This window comes from Cololabis saira, chromosome 3 (genome assembly GCF_033807715.1).
Source record: "Cololabis saira isolate AMF1-May2022 chromosome 3, fColSai1.1, whole genome shotgun sequence".
NCBI lineage: Eukaryota > Metazoa > Chordata > Actinopteri > Beloniformes > Belonidae > Cololabis > Cololabis saira.
This window is the reverse complement of record NC_084589.1, coordinates 34,924,852-34,931,030: the sequence shown is the minus strand read 5'-3', so window position 1 is coordinate 34,931,030 and position 6,179 is coordinate 34,924,852.

Here is a 6,179-nt window from a genome sequence, read left to right as displayed (position 1 = left end):
TGCCAACTCTTCTGACTGAAATAGATTATTTCTTTGTCCTTCAGGGAAATTAAAGTTAGAATTCAGTTCACATCTTTGATTTTTATCCTCTTAGATTATTGCCGATTACAGGGGAAAGTGTAGGTTTTGGTCTGTGACAGCACACGGCTGCATGTTGGTACCTGACCAAGAAGGTTTCATCTTTTCCAGAGATTCATATTGTTTATCTCGGTACTACTTGTATCCTTCTAAGCTGTACTTTGGCACCTTGCACTTATAAAGTTTACATGTTGGCAGTCTGGAGGGAAATGTGAATGTCTAGAGCAGATTTTATGGATCCATCCAACAATTAAGATATTTCAGAAAAAGATAAATGTGTTATATTGGCAACCAGCCAAAAACACTGATTAAACCATTAATGTAGCTTAATGGTTTAATCTAAGATGTTTGAAGCTTGCTGTTATTTATGAACAGAGTTTGTGTTATTTAAAATTCCTGTCAAATGTTGCACGGCATGCTTGATATGACATGACTTGAATGTATTTGATCATGTTCTCTACTTTAAACTGCTCTCTAAAATCACACAAGTAAATACGTTTAATTACATGTTTCCCTGGGTAAATTTGTTGACATTTCCACCTCATCGATTGGCTTAATCAGAGTTGCATCACCGTGAAGACACTGCAGCGCACCATTGTAGCTGTTTGGCTGAACTTTGACCCACAGATCTCTGGAACTGAAGCAGCGTTTTTGTTGGCCAGCGACGCCGCAGGGCGGCACTGACCCTCGACCACGGCCCGGACAACTTGAGTTTCCATTTTCACTTCATGTACTTTTAAATAGATTAATGTTTCTTACTGTTTAGGATCTTTTAACCTGCAGGGACTTTTTCATAGGTATAATGTGGTGATTGGTTCAGATCAGTGTCACTATAGTTAATGAAAACCTAATCTAAAACTGAAGCAGATGATTTACTGACTGAATAACCTTAAGGAAGTGCATATGTGTCAATCCCTACTTCATTGTTTCAAGCCACAGAGGATGATTTAACCACATGATCATCAACCACATATCTGAGTTGGAACAGTACTGAAGCTCTGCTCAACTGTGGATGGAAACACTCAGGATGGATATCAACACAGGTCCAGGTATTTTGCAAGCATTTGTCAATGAACCTGTTTGCAGTGTATTATAATTTATTTAAATTTTTTTATTTGTTTTTGCAAAGAGGAGGAGAACCTCAGTTGAAGTTCGAAGGTTTCTTTCTTTTCTTTTTTTTTTCTGTAGCTGTGATGAATCCGTCCTGAAGCTTAGTGAGGCGTCTGAGGATTCTTACCCATCTGGATTAGAGGGATTTACAGCACAGTACCAACCAGATGGACGGTTGACCCTCAACTTTTAAATTACAGCAGCCCCTCAAAAGTCTCCCATATGACTTCCCAATTGCAAAGAGTTACTTCATGCAAATCCTAAATTTAGGGCAAAAAGAGCTCATGTTAGCATCAACGTAACATTAATCATTATCATTTGGGTTTTTTGTTGTTGTTGGAATCAAGTTATTTCCATGATTACCATAATTTTTCCATTAGTCTGTAATCCAAAAGTGACATAAATGTTATATTATTGTTCATTGTGGAATGAGACCAGTTACCGTTTATGCATGTACATGAGTACATGCATGATCGTTTGTTTTGTTTGTTGGATGTTGGAACTCTATCAACATAAAACTTGGCTTGATATTTATTTATAAGTATGTATGCCAATCCACCACAGGTTCTAAAACAGACGGATAAGAACATATTTAAGAATGTATTTCATACGGAAATCATATGGAAATCATTAGATCTTTATTTGTGTCATAAGAAAATGAAAGCTGCTTCATGGTTCCAACTTCTCACAAGCAAGGAACTGACTGTTTTCTTTTCATTTTGCAAGGATTGTGATTAATTTACTCTTCCTTAGCACTCCCGCCAAGTGATTGCTGAAAGGGAACTGTTGGGTTTTTCTCTGCACTGCTGTAAACTGATGCTACATGAAGAAAAACAAATTATTAGATTAAATTAAACTTCTTTTTAATTCTGGTTTAGAAGTAAAAGATTACTCATTAATGAAAATCAATTATAGTCTTGCATAATCCAACAGTTTTTTTGGGCGGCTGCCTGGCAAAATGCTCTGTTGACATTTCTCTTCAACTGTCTCACTACGTCACGAGCAGTTGAACTTTTCTCCAGCCTGATGGGTTAATGCCTGTCCTGTAGGAGGAACAAAACGGTTTGTTTTTATAACGTGGCCTATATCATTATCTTGCTTTATGAGCTACATGACTGCAGCTCAGCCAGCAGGAAAACAAATTCACAGATAAATGTTTGACAACACATTCAAATCCTGTGACTTTCTGACTGCGACTCGTCCCACCTCCCTCTCTGCTCAGCACGGCTGATGCAACTCCAGAGGAGGATGTCATTTTCAGTTCACCGTTTGGACTTCCCAGACTAGTTTGAAAGGATTTCTTTTTTTCTTTTTCATTCTGTTTGGGAATTAACTCTTCTTTTTTTTCCTCTGAGTCGGCTTTTTGTACCGTCTGCGTGTGATATCAGCTCATCAAACCCTCCAACCTCTCGCACTGCATTTTTCCTCTGGGTGTGCTCACATGTTTTTGTTTGTGGTTCTGCATGTAAAAGATTAAGTAAGTTCAGGAGACACTCCACCCAAAATGGGTATCAAAAACTGAAACATTCAGAACTTGCAGCATTGTGTTTCCTCATTTATAATCCATAACACCTTGAATTCAGTCACTCAGAGGTGAAACCCTGGAAATGTCCACTTCAGAACAATGTTCTCCTTCTCCACCCTTGTTTTTATACTATTACCTTACATGGCCAGACACATGTGGTGCAGAATATCCGGAAATATATAGTACAGATGTAAAAAAAACACTTGCGTACTGAAAGGATAGCTTGTCAACTTTTTGGTATTTCTCCACCTTCTTCCAGTTCCCATCTGACTCATCACCTTCACTCCAGACCAACCCATTCCCATGAAGGTGACAGTTGGAAGCAGGAAGCAGATTCACTCATTACACACTAACTTCAAACAGCAAGAAAAAAAACTATATCTAGAGCAAATATTGTTTCTTTTATAAATTAGCCTATGGAACTTCTTTCCATCACTGGTAATAGTAACCTACATTAGCTGGTTACATCTTCCAGTGGAAGGATTTTTCTTTTTTATACTTTTTGTTTTATAATATTGTAAATTATGTATCTTTGGCGTTCGGACAGTTGCTTAGACAAAATAACCATTTGGAGATGTTAACAGGGTTTTTGAATCTATTATTTAATGTTTTTTATAACAAATAATTCATCAAACACACTGTTGCCCATGAAGTTGGTCCACCTGCCGGTTAGCTGAATACACTTTACATCTGTAGATTAATCAATAAAAACTTTCTCATAGTCTCACAGAAGGCCGTTTTGCCTTTTCGCTTGCCTGCTTCCTTCCTTAATGCCTTTAAAATGCAAACTTAACCACGTTTATTAATAAGTTCTTTTTTTTATATATAATAATTGTCTCGTACTCTGTCTCCTTAACAGAAGTTTGCTCTGTTGCAGTTTTGTTGGATGCGTGCATGGGCATGTTTGATTGTATTTTTTTAAGTGAACTTTGGACCCAAAATAATGGGGGAAAAGAAGAAATTCAGTTAATCCCGCTTTACTTTTTCAGATTTTTGATCATCTTATTTGAGCTCAGCTCTTTCTCACACAATGACAGCATGTGATTGAAATAAATTACGATGCCGACATCCAATGAAGGATTCATGTGGCTTCACAGCTCGCCAAAGCATGCAAGTACTTGAAGCTCCTGACATGAAACTGATCTTTGTCTGAAGCCTGAGTGAGCACATTGAAATTCTATGAAATGAATCAAACTTAGATGCCGGACTTCAAATTTCATAGAGAACGTCAGAGGATCCTGGTAGATTCCTGAATATCTTGTACATGCAGAAGGTTACTGCACTGTTGGTAAACCATCAGAGGTCAGATCTGTTCACATTCCTACCTGTGTGCTTAAACCTAATGACGAACCTTGAGTGATGTCACGTCTCCATGACGACAATCAGAAGCTGGAGAAGGGACTGACAACAGACCAAGAGTGTGCTCTGGATATTCCACATTCAAAACCACAGCAACTATCTAATCTAGCACAAGATTGGGACATAAAATATCTAATAAGATAAAAATAGAGTATGATACAGCTTCAGGCCATTTAATTTATGTTACTTTAATAAATCAAAACATATAACTTCTGCACCATTGAGTGATCACAAATGGTTTGTTACTTTCACCTACTGTAAGCAAACGATCGAAGTTCTCTCCTCATAATTATTGTGTAAATTCAAATTTAGAAATCACACAACAGAAATTTTAGATGAAACATTGTTCTTGATTCTTTAATACTCACTTCAAGCATTAAAAATAGATTAATTCAAACTCACAACTATAATTGAAGCTTTTTTTTATGTTTTTTTTCTCCAAAAAATGCCTTGGGAGAAAATGACTTTAGGTTGAGCACAAACAAGCAAAAATTTCCTCTTCACTCAGTGAGTCATTGGTGGGAACAGCACAGGGTTGTTGACCTCACTATCCACTCGGAGAACAAATTTATGCAACACTGACAGTAAACATTAGCCAGATTACATAAAGACGCGGCAGGAGGATCACAACTGTGCATTGTTGTGACGGATGAATGTTATCGTAGTTTATTATATCGTAAAGCTTGAAATCATGTTTACAAGGTCACTTTAGCACACATACAAATCCAGTGTATTCATGTCTTCAGAGGACAGTAATTACTTTTATTTCTGGAGACTCGTCAATATAAACGGTTATACTACATCTCATATAACTTTAACTTCATTGTAAGTTTAAACCAGGTTAATAATGGTTTATCATGTACGGACTGGCCTTTATTGTCTTTCATAAGGATGTCAAGGCCTCACAATCTCCCGACAACATAAACACGCACACATGGACGTTGTGTATCGAACACCGTGTGGATTTCATTAGGGCTGTAGTATCAATTAAAAGACAAACATACATCCTTTGCATCACTTTACAATAACTAAAGCCATGTGGCTCCTCACCTCGTTGTTAAAGTTAGTCCTAAGATTATTGTCAACACTTTACATATAAAGCTGAAATAGCTGGTCTGGGATTTTAGCAAATGTTTCTCAAACATGACCTCACTGTTAATTTGTTAGGGGCTGTTTTCACAGGTGGCAGATTAATTGTGATTCAAATGTGATGCTTTTGTTTTTGTAGATTTTGGAGCAGCTGAACAAAATGTACTCCGAGCGGTTAAAAATTACAAAGGGCTGTTACTCACACAGTGTGGTTAATCAGTACATAAATAGGCCTATATTGTATTTTGCATTACCGTTTTTTTTCTTTTTTTTTCATATATATGTTTCTCATTGCCAACTTTCAGAGCCCAGATGGTGCAGATTGTCTGGTTTCAAGCTGTAGGTTGGGGTAAATTGTGAACATATAAAAAGCACAGGCACACTCGCAGGAAGTGAGCAGTGAAGGACATCTTATCAGTGTTGTGATGTCAAAATTGTACAGGTGTGTCCTTGTTATTTGAGAATGGAAAAATCTAGGGTAACATGTTCCCATGTTCCCATGTCCTGCTGCTGTATGACACCCCACCCCCCCCACCTTCCACCTCATGGATGTTTTGAAGGGTTTTTTTTGTGTTACTGGAAAAATTTGCCCTGCTTCTCTGTGACAGAACACCTGTATCCTGATCCCAGCAATGACACTGTCAGGGTTTTAGGGCCCCATGTCTGGAAATGGTGTTTGAGGTGATATTTATTGCTAGAAAGTCCATCCATCCATCTTCTATACCCGCTTTATCCTTTGCAAGGTCACGGGGTCTGCTGGAGTCTATCCCAGCTAATTACAGGCGCCAGGCTGGGGCTCACCCTGGACAGGTCGCTGGTCCAACGCAGGGCTTGCTAGAAAGTCAAAATAGTTAAATGTTTGACCACAAAGAGATGCAGAAATCCCCCATAAAAACACAAAACAGCCAGAATAAGGCACGAAGCTATCCCAGATACATGAAATAATTTGAGACCAGCAGCTGTTGTAGATTAGTACTTTTAAGATGCTCGGCTCATTAAAAGAATGGGAATTGCAAAC